At 35.7% G+C, this 15,903-nt stretch overlaps 1 non-coding gene across 1 annotated transcript; it reads left to right on the forward strand.

The window, feature by feature from the left end:
- Positions 1-13,955: 13,955 nt before the first annotated feature.
- LOC132518988 (U6 spliceosomal RNA) lies at positions 13,956-14,058 on the forward strand. Its single transcript, XR_009540093.1, has one exon. It is a non-coding gene; the product is annotated as a U6 spliceosomal RNA (small nuclear RNA).
- Positions 14,059-15,903: the final 1,845 nt, after the last annotated feature.

Genomic DNA, 15,903 nt, shown 5'->3' on the forward strand with positions numbered 1-15,903 from the left:
GACCTAGAGAACAAGTTTGCTTATTTATTTATTTGGCTGCATCGGGTCTTAGCTGAGGCATGTGGGATCTTTTTTGTGGCGCATAGGCTTCTCTCTAGTTGTGGCGTGTGGGCTCAGTAGTTGCGGCACACGGGCTTAGTTGCCCCACGGCATGTGGGATCGTAGTTCCCCAACCAGGGATCGAACCTGCGTCCCCTGCATTGGAAGGTGGATTCTTAACCACTGGACCACCAGGGAAGTCCCTACAGAACAAGTTTTATATGACTGAATATCAGCAGGCTTAAAAGTTGACTGCTCTTTTTTTAAAATTTGTTTAATTTTATTTATTTATTTTTCTATACAGCAGGTTCCTATTTGTTCTCTATTTTATACATATTAGTATATACATGTCAATCCCAATCTCCCAATTCATCCCAGCCGCCACCCCCACGCTTTCCCCCCTTGGTGTCCATACGTTTGTTCTCTACATCTGTGTCTCTATTTCTGCTTTGCAAATCGCTTCATCTGTACCATTTTTCTAGGTTCCACATATATGTGTTAATATACGATATTTGTTTTTCTCTTTGTGACTTCACACTGTGTGACAGTCTCCAGGTTCATCCACGTCTCTACAAATGACCCAATTTTGTTCCTTTTATGGCTGAGTAATATTTAATTATATATATGTACCACATCTTCTTTATCCATTCATCTGTCGATGGGCATTTAAGTGCTTCTGTGACCTGGCTACTGTAAATAGTGCTGAAATGAACATTGGGGTGCATGTGTCTTTTTGAATTATGGCTTTCTCAGGGTATATGCCCAGTAATGGGATGCTGGGTCATATGGTAATTCTATTTTTACTTTTTTAAGGAACCTGCATACTCTTCTCCATAGTGCCTGTATCAATTTACATTCCCACCAACAGTGCAAGAGGGTACCCTTTCCTCCAAACCCTCTCCAACATTTGTTGTTTGTAGATTTTCTGATGATGGCCATTCTAACTGGTGAGGTGATACCTCATTGGAGTTTTGATTTGCATTTCTCTAATAATTAGTGATGTTGAGCAGCTTTTCATGTGCCTCTTGGCCATCTGTATGTCTTCTTTGGAGAAATGTCTATTTAGGTCTTCTGCCCATTTTTTAAAATAAATTAATTAAATTAATTAATTAATTTAGGCTGCATTGGGTCTTTGTTGCTGCACACGGGCTTTCTCTAGTTATGGTGAGCAGGGGCTACTTTTCATTGTGGTGCACGAGCTTCTCATTGCGGTGGCTTCTCCTGTTGTGGAGCATGGGCTGTAGGTGCATCAGGCTTCAGTAGTTGTGGCACACGGGCTCAGTAGTTGTGGCACACAGACTTAGTTGCTCCGCGGCATGTGGGATCTTCCCGGACCAGGGCTTGAACCCGTGTCCCCTGCATTGGCAGGCAGATTCTTAACCACTGCACCACCAGGGAAGTCCTTCTGCCCATTTTTTGATTGGGTTATGTTTTTAATATTGAGCTTCAAGAGCTGTTTATATATTTTGGAGATTAATCCCTTGTCCATTGATTCATTTGCAAATATTTTCTCCCATTCTGAGGGTTGTCTTTTTGTCTTATTTATAGTTTCCTTTGTTGTGCAAAAGCCTAATGAAGCAAAAGCTTCATTACATCCCATTTTTTTATCTTTGTTTTTATTTCCATTACTCGAGGAGGTGGGTCAAAAAAGATCTTGCTGTGATTTATGTAAAAATGAGTGTTCTGCCTATGTTTTCCACTAAGACTTTTATAGTATCCGGTCTTACATTTAGGTCTTTAATCCATTTTGAGTTTATTTTTGTATATAGTGTTAGGGAGTGTTCTAATTTCAATCTTTTACATGTAGCTGTCCAGTTTTCCCAACGCCACTTATTGAAGAGACTGTCTTTTCCCCATTGTATATCCTTGCCTCCTTTGTCATAGATTAGTTGATCATGGGTGCATGGGTTTATCTCTGGGCTTTCTATCCTGTTCCATTGATTTATATTTCTGTTTTTGTGCCAGTACCATATTTTCTTGATTACTGTAGCTTTGTAGTATAGTCTGAAGTCAGGGAGTCTGATTCCTCCAGCTCAGTTTCTTTCCCTCAAGATTGCTTTGGCTATTTGGGGTCTTTTGTGTCTCCATACAGATTTTAAGATTTTTTTGTTCTAGTTCTGTAAAAAATGCCATTGGTAATTTGATAGGGATTGCACTGGATCTGTAGATTGCTTTGGGTAGTATAGTCATTTTCACAATATTGGTTCTTCCAATCCAAGAACATGGTATATCTCTCCATCTGTTTGTGTCATCTTTGATTTCTTTCATCAGTGTCTTATAGTTTTCTGAGTACAGGTCTTTTGTCTCCTTAGGTAGATTTATTCCTAGGTATTTTATTCTTTTGGTTGCGATGGTGAATGGGATTGTTTCCTTAATTTCTCTTTCTGATCTTTCATTGTTAGTGTATAGAAATGCAAGAGATTTCTGTGCATTAATTTTGTATCCTGAAACTTTACCAAATTCATTGATTAGCTCAAGTATTTTCTGGTGGCATCTTTAGGATTTTCTATGTATAATATCATGTCATCTGCCAACAATGACAGTTTTACATCTTCTTTTCCAATTTGTATTCCTTTTATATCTTTTTCTTCTCTGATTGCTGTGGCTAGGACTTCCAAAACTGTATTGAATAACAGTGGCAAGAGTGGACATCCTTGTCTTGTTCCTGATCTTAGAGGAAATGCTTTCAGTTTTTTTTTTTTTTTTTTTTTTGCTTTCAGTTTTTCACCATTGAGAGTGATGCTTGCTGTGGGTTTGTCATATATGGCCTTTATTATGTTGAGGTAGGTTTCCTCTTTGCCCACTTTCTGGAGAGTTTTTATCATAAATCAGTGTTGAATTTTGTCAAAAGCTTTTTCTGCATCTATTGAGATGATCATATGGTTTTTATTCTTCAATTTGTTAATATGGTGTATCACATTGATTTATTTGCATATATTGAAGAATCCTTGCATCCCTGGGATAAATCCCACTTAATCATGGTGTATGATCCTTTTAATGTGCTGTTGGATTCTGTTTGCTAATATTTTGTTGAGGATTTTTACATCTATATTCATCAGTGATATTGGTCTTTAATTTTCTTTTTCTGTAGTATCTTTGTCTGGTTTTGGTATCAGGGTGATGGTGGCCTTGTAGAATGAGTGTGGGAATGGTCCTTCCTCTGCAATTTTTTGGAAGAGTTTGAGAAGGATGGGTGTTGACTCTTCTCTAAGTGTTGGATAGAATTCACCTGTGAAGCCATCTGGTCCTGGACTTTTGTTTGTTGGAAGATTTTTAATCACACAGTTTCAATTTCATTACTGTGATTGGTCTGTTCATATTTTCCATTTCTTCCTGGTTAAGTCTTGGAAGGTTATACCTTTCCAAGAATTTGTCCATTTCTTCCAGGTTGTCCATTTTATTGGCACAGGGTTGCTTGTAGTAGTCTCTTATGATGCTTTGTATTTCTGCAGTGTCCGTTGCAACTTCTCCTTTTTCATTTGTAATTTTATTGATTTGAGTCCTCTCCCTCTTTTTCTTGATGAGTCTGGCTAAAGGTTTATCTTCTCAAAGAACGAGCTTTTAGTTTTATTGATCTTTGCTGTTGTTTTCTTTGTTTCTATTTCATTTATTTTTGCTCTGATCTTTATAATTTCTTTCCTTCTACTAACTTTGGGTTTTGTTTGTTCTTCTTTCTCTAATTGCTTTAGGTGTAAGGTTAGATTATTTATTTGAGATTTTTCTCATTTCTTGAGGTAGGATTGTATTGCTGTAAACTTCCCTCTTAGAACTGCTTTTGCTGCATCCCATAGGTTTTGGATCATTGTGTTTTTGTTGTTATTTGTCTGTAGGTATTTTTTGATTTCCTCTTTGATTTCTTCAGTGATCTCTTGGTTATTTAGTAAGGTATTGTTTAGCCTCCATGTGTTTGTGTTTTTTACATTTTTTCCCCCTGTAATTGATTTCTAATCTCATAGCATTGTGGTCAGAAAAGATGCTTGACATGATTTCAATTTTCTTAAATTTACCGAAGCTTGATTTGTGACCCAAGATGTGATCTATCATGGAGAATGTTCTGTGTGCACTTGAGAAGAAAGTGTATTCTGCTGTTTTCGGATAGAATGTCCTATAAATATCAATTAAATCTATCCGGTCTATTGTGTCAAAAGCTCATGTTTCCTTATTAATTTTCTGTCTGGATGATCTGTCCATTGGTGTAAGTGAGGTGTTAAAGTCCCCCACTATTACTGTGTTACTGTCGATTTCCTCTTTTATAGCTGTTAGCATTCGCCTTGTGTATTGAGGTGCTCCTATGTTGGGTGCATATATATTTATAATTGTTATATCTTCTTCTTGGATTTTGATCCCTTGATCATTATGTAGTGTCCTTCCTTGTCTCTTGTAACATTCTTTATTTTAAAGTCTATTTTATCTGATATGAGTATTGCTACTCCAGCTTTCTTTTGATTTCCATTTGCAAGGAATATCTTTCTCCATCCCCTCACTTTCAGTCTGTATGTGTCCCTAGGTCTGAAGTGGGTCTCTTGTAGACAGCATATATATGGGTCTTGTTTTTGTATCCATTCAACCAGTCTTTGTCTTTTGGTTGGAGCATTTAATCCATTCACATTTAAGGTAATTATTGATATGTACGTTCCTATTACCATTTTCTTAATTGTTTTGGGTTTGTTTTTGTAGGTCCTTTTCTTCTTTTGTGTTTCCTGCTTAGAGAATTTCCTTTAGCCTTAGTTGTAGAGCTGTTTTGGTGGTGCTGAATTCTCTTAGCTGTTGCTTGTCTGTAAAGCTTTTGATTTATCTGTCGAATCTGATGAGATCCTTGCCAGGTAGAGTAATGTTGGTTGTAAGTTCTTCCCTTTCATCACTTTAAATATATTGTGCCACTCCCCTCTGACTTGTAGACTTTCTGCTGAGAATCAGCTGTTAACCTTATGGGAGTTCCCTTATATGTTATTTGTCTTTTTTCCCTTGTTGCTTTTAATAATTTTTCTTTGTCTTTAATTTTTGTCAATTTGATTACTATGTATCTCAGCATGTTTCTCCTTGGTTTTATCCTGCCTTAGACTCTCTGCGCTTGCTGGACTTGGATGGCTATTTCCTTTCCCATGTTAGGGAAGTTTTTGACTATAATATCTTCAAATATTTTCTCAGGTCCTTTCTCTCTCTCTTCTCCTTCTGGGACCCCTGTAATGTGAATGTTGGTGCGATTAATGTTGTCCCAGTGGTCTCTTAGGCTGTGTCCTTTTCTTTTCATTCTTTTTTCTTTATTCTGTTCCACAGCAGTGAATTCCACCATTCTATCTTTCAGGTCACTTATCCATTCTTCTGCCTCAGTTATTCTGCTGTTGATTCCTTTTAGTGTTTTTTTCCTTTCAGTTATTGTATTGTTCATCTCCGTTTGTTCTGTAATTCTTCTAGGTGTTTGTTCTTTAACTCTTCTAGGCCTTTGTTAAACATTTCTTGTCCTTGCAAACAGTTCTAGATCTTTGCCTCCATTCTTTTTCCGAGGTCCTGGATCATCTTCACTATCATTGCTCTGAATTCTTTTTCTGGAAGGCTGCTTATCTCCACTTCATTTAGTTGTTTTTCTGGGGTTTTATCTTGTTTCTTCAACTGGTACCTAGTCTTCTGCCTTTTCATCTTGACTATCTTTCTGTGAATGTGGTTTTTGTTCCACAGGCTGCAGGACTGTAGTTCTTCTTGTTTCTCCTTCTGCTCTCTCATGGATGTGGCTATCTAAGAGGCTTATGCAAGCTTTCTGATAGGAGGGACTGGTGGTGGGTAGAGCTGGGTGTTGCTCTTGTGGGCAGAGTTTAGTAAAACTTTAATCCTCTTGTCTGCTGATGGGTGGGGCTGAGTTCCCTCCCTGTTGGTTGTTTGGCCTGTAGGCTCCAGCACTAGAGCCTACAGGCTCTTTGGTGGGCTAATGGTGGATGCCTTCAAAGTCTGATTCTCTGGAAATTCCTTCTCCCATTGCCGGACCCCCAGGTTGGGAAGCCTGACATGAGGCTCAGAACCTTCGCTCCAGTGGGTGGACTTCTGTGGTATAATTGTTCTCTAGTTTGTCTTGACTGATCTTTAATTTTTTGCACATATCTGAGAGTTTTGTTGTTTGGCTGACAAAGGCATATGTAGTTCATACATTATGATATATGTGTACTCAGCCATAAAAAGAAATGAAATTGAGTTATTTGCAGTGAGGTGGATGGACCTAGAGACTGTCATATAGAGTGAAGTAAGTCAGAAAGAGAAAAGCAAATACTGTATGCTAACACATATATATGGAATCTTAAAGAAAAAAAAAAGGTTCTGAAGAACCTAGGGGCAGGGCAGGAATAAAGACGCACACACAGAGAATGGACTTGAGGACACGGGGAGGGGGAAGGTTAAGCTGGGATGAAGTGAGAGTGTGGCATGGACATATATACACTACCAAATGTAAAATAGATAGCTAGTGGGAAGCAGCTGCATCGCACAGGGAGGTCAGCTTGGTGCTTTGTGTCCAGCTAGAGGGGTGGGTTAGGGAGGATGGGAGGGAGACGCAAGAGGGAGGAGAAATGGGAATATATGTATATGTATAGCTGATTCACTTTGTTATACAGCAGAAACTAACACACCATTGTAAAGCAATTACACTCTAATAAAGATGTTAAAAATTTTTTTTCTTATTTTCACTTTAGCAGTATTGCTAATTATGTTGTTATAATTAGGATTTTTACATAATTTGTGTTCCAATGATAGTAATGCCAAATTAGTCAACCTTGCTTAAGTCATTGTATTTTTATTTTTAAATCAATTTTCCTATAGAGAAAATTTGCTGTTTAGTCAATAGCAACTGAAATAGTCAATAAAATTATTGTAGTAACATTTGCATTCAGAAATCAACAATGAATTTTAAACATAAAGTTCAAGTAGTGTGATGGGGTCTTATGTTAATTATTATCATAGAAATATTATAAAATATTCTAAGTTCATCATGTAAATCATCACTTGTATTGCAATTTTCACCTTCTGTAAAAGCAGTATCTAGATCCATAAAATATTGAAGTCCTTTTTTAAAAATTTCAAGTCTGAAATATTGTAAGGAAGACCAAAAATTGGTAATATGTTCTACGATTTATTCAAATCTCTATTTAATTGATACTGTACCTCGATCCATAGTAACCCAAAAATAGTCTCATTAGAAGTTAGTTTGGAGATTATTTATATGTGAATACTCTTTTAGAGTGGTGCAAATATTTTTATTTACTTGTTTTGATTTTCTTATATTTTATAAGAATGTCACATTTGTTACCTACTTCACATACTGTTTATTTCAATTTAGGGAGAATAGTTTCTCTAAATTAAAAAGAATTCATCTTAAAAAGGCAAAACAGCCAAACTTGTATCAGTTTGAGTTTTTGGAGTTCTGCAAGCTTTGGCTAATATTATTATAGCAAGCAGCAGTTCACAGATAAATGTGGGTAGTGCAAATTCAAAAATAATTTTTTGTCAAAGATCACCATTCTCTTTACTTAAGGATCATCTTTTCTCTCTTGTACAATTCTAGTGCATCTTGTCATCTTGTGTAAATTAACTTTTAATGCTTTAATGGTATTTAGTCAGCATTCCCTTTGTGTGTCTGAAAGTGGTTGTAGTGGTAAATATGACATGTTTTTCTTATCAAGATATTTCATATTTGGGCAAATATAGAAAATATCTTATGTAATCATTGAATTGCTCCAAATATGCCATACTTAGTACAGTTGAGAACGTGTCTCTGAATAAGGAATTCAAATGATGCATTGTCCATGGATCACAAAAAATGCTTGTTCCTTCCTAATGGCTATTATTGTTAGCTTGCCCTCACTAGTCTTTCAATCAATACCTGAAATTCAAAGTTATTTTTGCAGTTCAACATTTTAACAGTTAGCATGAAACCAATAAAATGTTCATTAATTTTGACTTCCTCGATTTTCATCTTTTGATAGTTTGACAGTACATGTGATGAATGTTATTTGTTCAATATGATTTGTCCCAGTGTGCACTAGTTAAATTAGTTATCATTAATGTTAAAAATTGTATGTGTAATTTCTTTTCTCACTTTTAATACTATTTTGAATTCTCTATTTTTATATGATTTTTTTAAATTAGTTTTTAATCTATCTTATATTCTTGGCCATTCTGGCATCAAATTTGAAAGTAATTTTTTCTACCAAACTAGAAAATGTCCATTGTTTTCTATCAATGTTGTACTGTTGCCACACAAGGCTTAGCTAAATATGGAACACCTATGATTATTCTTTTTTTTTACTTGAAGTATAGTTGATTTACAATGTTGTGCTAGTTTTAGGTGTACAGCACAGCGATTCAGTTACATATATATATACGTATATACATATATACATACATATACATACACACACACATATATATTCTTTTTCAGATTCTCTTCCCTTATAGGTTATTACAAAATATTGAGTCCTATGACTATTCTTTAAGAATCAGAGCAATATTTTATATCAGTATTTACATGTTTACCGGTTTCTTGGTTGATTACTATTTGCTATTCTTTTAGGTTTTTTTTTTTTTCAGTTCTAGTATTTGCATATGCTGGGGTTTTTGTTTGTTTGTTTTTGGTACAGGTAACATTTTGTATTCTTTTAGTTGAGAACCTCAGCATTTCCAGTCACAAATAGTTTCACTGGCCAAAGCTAATTGTGAAATATGTAACAATAGTAACAAAATACTTCGGTCTTTTTCAACTTAAAATATTAAAAAAGTTTCTGTGGTTTCTTTCTCTATTTGAAAAACATTTTATTTTGATGTGAAATAATTAAAATAATTAAATTTTCTGCCATGTTTATTCAATGGAAAATTCATAGCCAATAATTTGAGTCATCTTACATTTTTCCTGAAGTAGTCTCATGATTTCAGAAGGGTATGACAGACTTTTTCCAGGATACTTTCCAACAAACAGTAAAGAGCCAAAGTTTTCATATTTCTCATCCAATTTGCCAATTTTCTTGCAAGTTCTTTATCTTCTGATGGGCAGGCCAGAATTGCATGTGTTTTTTCTGAGTTGTGAATTTTATAGGAAAAGTATATTTTTCATTGTTTTCTTTTGATCAGGAAAAAAATTTCATTAGTAAAGAACATAAGGTAACAGGTGTTTCATTCAACCTTTTCGAGTCGTGGATGCTAAGAATACTTTGGTTGCATATTTTCCTTGTTTTGCTCAGTAACTAAAATACATTAAATAAAGAACTTGTCATGCCTGTTTGTGAATTGTGTGTGGGTCATGCTCAGCAAAAGTGTGTTTACTTTCAATGTCTGCAATTTAAAAAATTGAAGCAGACCACCTCTTTGAATGTATTTTACTTATATCTTTTCAGTCCTTAGTATCCTGAGCCCCACTTTCATATTTTGTGGTTCTACCCCAATCTCAACTTGTTCTCATTCTCAGTGATCTGCAGAATTAAAAGATAAAATGTAATCATATTCAAAAGATTCCAAAATTGAATATGTGTCAGCAAAAATATAATTAAAGTAAATGTTAAAATATTGAAAACTTAAAATTATTTTTCTTATTTGCTGTGTCTCACAGAATAGGGATCCCTGAGGAGAGGGACCTCCTCTCCTCAGAAAGTCACTTTTTTTCTAAAATATCCAAAATAATCTAATAAAATTAAAAAACAAAATAAAAATAATAATTAATGATCATTAAAATTTAAACAAAAATTCAAATAAAGCTTAGTTTTTACTTTAGTTTTAAAATGTAATTATATCTTATAAAATATTCTCATAAGCAAAATTATTTGCAATTCTTGCATTCAATATCCATCAGTTGCTAATGCCAAAAAGTGGTATTATGCTTCATGCCTCAAACATGTTATATCTAGGGTATGCATAAAAATGATTTAAGGATAATATTGTTTAATATTGCAAAATGTTCTCTGGCTGCCTCGTGTAACTATTGCAAATACTGCAGTAATTTGCGAGTGCATACAGGTCTAGAAACTGGAACTCGAAGAAAGGAAGAAAGTAGATGCTCAGCACTCCTGGGAAATGATACTTTATTATGCAAGAATCTATAGCATTCATGACATCTGAAAGGAAGGATTTGACAAGTGAATTAATTTGTCTTTTCTCTTACCTAAATGCTTCCACAGCTCAAATTCTCCTTACACTCCTAAGCAGTGTCCTTCCACAATGCTGGCAGCAAGACAACCAATGATTCTTCTTGACATTTGAATCAAGTCACCTTTTGCTTTCAGGACAGAGGGCAAGAGCTGTGGAGAAGCATTTCCTGTGGCCTGAATGGTGTTAGTCATCAGTGTGGATGTTTAGGGTGATGGCTGCTCTGTGTCAGCAGTGGGTACCCAATCTCATAGGTTCTTTAATAAGCTTACCTTTTCATTGTGTGTTTGCAATTTTCAGACTCTCTAATACATGAGGTCCAAGGTAGGAGCCCCTCTTGACCAGATCTGAGGGTCATCCTGAGCTCAGTAAAAGAATTCAGGGCTTCCCTGGTGGCGCAGTGGTTGAGAGTCCGCCTGCCGATGCAGGGGACACGGATTCGTGCCCCGGTCTGGGAAGATCCCACATGCCACGCAGCGGCTAGGCCCGTGAGCCATGGCCACTGAGCCTGCGCGTCCGGAGCCTGTGCTCCGCAATGGAAGAGACCACAACAGTGAGAGGCCCGCGTACCGCAACAACAACAACAAGAAAAAAGAATTCAACACTACTTATCTGTGCAACCCATATGTATAAAGTGGAAATAGCTAACCCCCACTAGTACCTGAATAAATTACCATATAAAAAGTTGGGTGTTTCTTTTTCTAGGTAACTTTTACAGTAACGTACACACACATATATTTTTAACGTTTTAAAAAATATATAAATGCTATCATACTATAAAAACTTTGTAAGCTTCTTCTCTGACTTAACATATTATATACTGCTTTCCATATTGTTATATAAAATTCAACATTGACTTCACCTTACTAAAAACCACAATGATATCACTAAATTTTTAAGCCAGTTCCTCCTTGATTGACATTTGTTTTTTCAAATTTTTATTCTAGATGGACAAGATATTCTCATGAACCTCAAAATATGAGCAGGTGGAGGAAAACTACCAATAGCTCAAGAACCACATGGTATCAGTGTCTGCGCAGGAGGGAGCCATGAGGTATCTGATAGACCTGAGAACAGAACTCTAAAACTGGCAATAGTACTCACTGAAAAGCGGGGTAGACCAATTTGAGAACAACTACTAAAACTGGGAGGGAGTTTTCTACACTTCAGTAAAGATGTGGGTGTGTGGGGTCCAAGATAAAGCCTAAAGGAGCTGGTGTGGTTTTTGGCTCTGTGAACTTCAAATTACAAAGCTCCTTTTCAGAAGAAAGTCTCACACCAGAAGAATACTTCTGAGAGTAGAATCCAAATGAAGAAGGATGGGGTAATAGAAGCAAAGGAAAAAGAAAGTCTAGATAAAAGAGCAGAGGAACTACATCTCAGAAAGTACAGGCCATTAAAAAGTTCTTGGTAAGGACACCAGAAGAAGGGAATCTAAAGTAATGAAGCCAGAAAAGTTATCCTGATTCACCCTTCCTTCATAAAAGAAAAAGTAAATCCATATAAAAATGAACAATAGAATAAGATTGTGTTCAAATCCAGCACTAAGGTAGATGTGTTAACTAACCATATTGTGGTGATCATTTTGCAACGTATAAGTGTATCACATTATTACATTGTAACCTTAAACTTACACAACATTATATATTAATTATATCTCAATAAAGCTGGAAAAAAATCCAACACTAAGTCATTATAAGAAAAAAAGAGGACTTCCCTGGTGGCACAGTGGTTAAGAATCCGTCTGCCAATGCAGGGGACATGGGTTCAAACCCTGGTCCAGGAAGATCCCACATGCCGCAGAGCAACTAAGCCCATGCGCCACAACTACTGAGCCTGCGCTCTAGAGCCCGCGAGCCACAACTACTGAGCCTGCATGCCACAACTACTGAAGCCTGTGCGCCTTGAGCCCATGTTCTGCAACAAGAGAAGCCACTGCAATGAGAAGCCCATGCACTGCAACTAAGAGTAGCCCCTGCTTGCCGCATCTAGAGGAAGCCTGCGCGCAGCAACGAAGACCCAACACAGCCAAATATAAATAAATTAATTTTAAAAAATAAAAGAAAAAGAAAGGGCAGAATAACATTCTAATAGTGAAAACATATCAGAAAGACACGCTTATAAAACAGATGAAAAATTTATTATTTCAAAATGAGATAAAAAACTAATAAAATAATATCAGAGAGGAAAGGACTATATAAATCAGAATTAGAGAAGCTCAGAAATGATGTAGGAGAACTCAGAATTAATATTAATCATTTGAGAGATGGAGACTAAAATAGAAAAAAACAGAAGAGTGAATAAATATATCAGATAACAGTAGGTGAAAAGGAGGGAATTCCAACAAATCAAAGAGATCTGTGAGAAAGTGGTAGATGTGGAAAGGTAAACAAATGAACAAACTATAATAGAAGACCCACAAAAAAAAAGCAGAGGAAATTTTAAAATAATTTAAATTTAAAAAGCAAACATTTGAGAAAAGTTTTCCTGAAGTAAAAAAGGATTTGACACTAGTACCTAGGAAAATCAATCCAGAATGACCAATGTCAAGGTATATTCTCAGAAAACTTCTGGACTTTACAAGAAAAGAAAAAACTCTTTTGGGCATCTAGTCAAAATACCAAGTCACCTAAATGGGAAAGAAATGATTGTCTTTGAACTTTATTCCAGAAGAAGTAGAGAAACAGGGACTTCCCTGGTGGTCCAGTGGTTAAGAATCCACCTTCCAATGCAGGGGATGCGGGTTCGATCCCTGGTCGGGGGACTAAGATACCACATTCCACGGGGCAACTAAGCCCGCGTGCTGCAACTACTGAGCCCACGTGCTCTAGAACCCATGCACCACAACTAGAGAGCCCCTGTGCTCTGGAGCCTGCATGCCACAACAAAAGATCCCGCACGCTGCAACGAAGATCCTACGTGCCGCAACTAAGACCTGACGCAGCCAAATAAAGAAATAAAGAGAGTAACATATTGAAGATATTCAAGGAAAGAAAACATGAGCCAACGATTTTATATCTAGTCAACATGCCACAAATGATGAACATGAAAGAACCAGAGACTACTGCTCCCATGAATTTACTGAAGAAAGGTTTTTTAGACAACCAAAATGGAAAGACATTGGCATAAGGACTGATGGTAAGCATAAAATATGTATTTACCTATAAAACTACGATGGTTATAAGAAGAGTACATGACCAGGCAAAGTAGATATTATATAATAATTAAAAGGGAAGAATGGTAAGAGGGATGAAATATAGAATATACTTGTTGCTGATGAGGATAAAAGGATATTTATTCAAATGAGATACTGCTGGATAGGGATAAGAGAGGATAGAATAAATTATTAATTAATTTTAATATTGTTGAGGAACCAATAGAAAATAACAAAAATAAGATGGGAGGATGGAGTTTATTTTAGTTTTATTATAAAAGTAACCATTAAAATAAAAATAAAACCTTCCTAAATACCAAATACATTTGAGAGAACAAATAAGTGAAACACCAGTGCTATAAAACACTTGCATTTGTATAACATAAAACAATATGAAGTGAAAACAATAATGTGCAAAAGAGTATATGCGGTATACTACTATTTGAATAAAAAAGGCAAAAATGAGGATATGTGTATATGCATGCACATATACATATATATTATTTGCTTATTTTTGCAATTAAGAAAGGGTAAACCAGAAACTTATGCGCAGGGATTGAAGAAAACTACTCTGAGTTACATTTTATATAGTTTTGACTTTTTAACTATGCTACTGTTTTACATATTCAAAAAATTAAATTAGCTCTTGCTTTGACAGCATGTATACTAAAATTGAAATGATACAGAGAAGATTAGCATGGCCCCTGAACAAGGATGACATGCAAATTTGTGAAGCATTCCATATTTTTGTCATGGATGTTAACTAAACTTTGGTAATTGTATCAATATATACATGTGCCAAATCATTATGTTGTATACCTTAAACTTACTAATCTTATATAGCAGTTATATCTCAATAAAACTGGAAAAAAATTAAGAAGCCCACTATCACAAAGAAAAAAATTAAGTCAACAAGGAAAGGAAAACTCTAACACTGAATATAAAGAGAAACAAATGAACCTATTTCGAGGTTAAAAGTTTTTTTAACAGATCTTTTTACCTTTAGTGGGCTATATTCAGGGATTAAGAAAAAAGCACTGCAAACAATCTGGAACTTTATTAGTAGATTTGTTCTTGGTAGTGGTACTGATACAGTAATTCTGATACTATTGGGTGTATTGTAAGGAGGAGCAAATGAGTAAATATATTGATGTTGGATTGAAAACCAGGTTTTCACTGTGGGAGAAAAGAGATAAAAAATATGCACTGGGAGGAAAAGAGGAAGAATCCTGTGGTGTTGGACTGGAGTTGGGGGATCAAGATAAATTTATGATTTAAAATCAAACATAATTCCTGGCTCTGTCCACTGAAAGGACCTAGACACAATGACATCCCGATAGCAATGAGCACTCTTACCACCCAGTTTTTGCTTTCTATGAACTACTTCTCACTAAAAGTAATCAAGTTATCTTGGGGAAATGGCTGATTCTAGGTCGAATCAGAGGAAAGTACAAAATGAGCTTGGGCTTTCCTCTGCTAGAGAGCAAAGAAGTGCTCAAACAATGATGGGGTTATGTCGGAAGGACAGAGACCAGCTGGAAGGGGCTCCCACCTTGAAGGGGCCAAATGTGGGACAAATTGAAAATCGAAAAGAAAATGAGTGGTAATGAAAGATCTGAGTTCATAATAATACTCAAGAAAATTAAAAAGTGAGTGTGAGGGAAGAGAAAGCTCTTTTCCTTAAGCAGTAGAATGCCACCTAATAAATGTAGAGAGGAAATGATAAAATCAAAAAAATGTGATCTTTGTAATCACATAGTTGATTCAGGCAAGGTTTACTAATGGCTGCTAAAACTTTGGGTGAAAGTTGTTGGGGAACAAGATATTCTCAAAGTACTATCCCACAGATTACTTATTAATTGTAAAGACATCTTTTCAAACTCTTTATAATGGAGCATTCTAGCAGATAGCATCTTAATCAACTGATTAAACTTAGCACGACCAATAATAGGACACAGTGGCTCCCTGTGCCTCTTGTGATGTGCTAAGAAGGACCCAACATCACCTCTGTAGAGTTTTTGCTAGAAATCTTTAACGAAATCTAATTCTGAAGAAACAACCAGATAAAAACAACTGGCCTGAAAGTGACAGGAAAGACCAAAAAAAAAAAAAAAGCAGAAGAGCTGTTTTAGAATAAAGGAGACTGGACCAAACAAACCAAAGAAAAAATGCTCTAAAGGACATTACTGAGAAAACTGAAGAATTTAGTAAGATTTTTACATTAGAGAATAATCAGTATTAAATCTACTATAATGACTGTTTGGTTATATAGGAAAATGTTCTTGTTTCTTAGGAGATAAATGCTGAAGTACTTTGGGGTGAAGCTTCATAAACTCTCTTACTTTCAAATGGTTCAGTGAAAAAAATAACCTCATATATATGAGAATATTATACAATGAACATATACAGCATTTAGCTGCATATGTTAACAATCTAGGTGAGGGGTATTTCAGTGTTCACTGTATTATTTCCTCAACTTTTCTGTAGGTGTAAAAATTTTCATAATAAAAGTTTGGGGCAGGGGAATAAACACATGGATTGGAGGTAGGTGTGCGACAGGATAGCCTGCTAGTGACCTGGAACCTGAGTGACCT

The sequence above is a fragment of the Lagenorhynchus albirostris genome, chromosome 3 (assembly GCF_949774975.1).
Source record: "Lagenorhynchus albirostris chromosome 3, mLagAlb1.1, whole genome shotgun sequence".
Lineage (NCBI taxonomy): Eukaryota > Metazoa > Chordata > Mammalia > Artiodactyla > Delphinidae > Lagenorhynchus > Lagenorhynchus albirostris.